General features: G+C 66.8%; 1 protein-coding gene across 2 annotated transcripts in view; it reads right to left on the minus strand.

The window, feature by feature from the left end:
* PAPD7 (PAP associated domain containing 7) overlaps positions 1-154 on the minus strand; it is a 57,875-nt gene extending 57,721 nt beyond the window's left edge. Inside the window, exon 1 of one of the 2 annotated variants that reach the window (XM_010139955.1) lies at positions 40-154. The gene's annotated coding sequence lies outside the window, so the exon portion shown is untranslated. The remainder of the gene's footprint in view (positions 1-39) is intronic. The other variant, XM_010139948.1, reaches the window with a different exon arrangement.
* Positions 155-247: the final 93 nt, after the last annotated feature.

The raw sequence follows: 247 nt of genomic DNA on the forward strand, positions 1-247 counted from the left end.
CTCTCGGGCTGCATCAGCCCATGGGCCCCCGCGGCTCACCCCTGCACGCCCGGGCTGTATTTCCGGGTCTTCCAGGGTGTGCCGGGACTCTGCAGCGCTGGCTGAGGCGGCTGCCGCTGCTGGTGGGGGGAGTTGTTGATGGCGACGCCGCGGCTGCCGGAGAGCAGGTAATTCATCCCATAGGTGCTGGCTTTATTCTCTCGTTTCCTACGGCCCGGGTGGTACTGGTGCTGCTGAGGAGACGCCG

Source organism: Buceros rhinoceros, unplaced genomic scaffold (genome assembly GCF_000710305.1).
Source record: "Buceros rhinoceros silvestris isolate BGI_N320 unplaced genomic scaffold, ASM71030v1 scaffold2580, whole genome shotgun sequence".
Classification (NCBI taxonomy): domain Eukaryota; kingdom Metazoa; phylum Chordata; class Aves; order Bucerotiformes; family Bucerotidae; genus Buceros; species Buceros rhinoceros.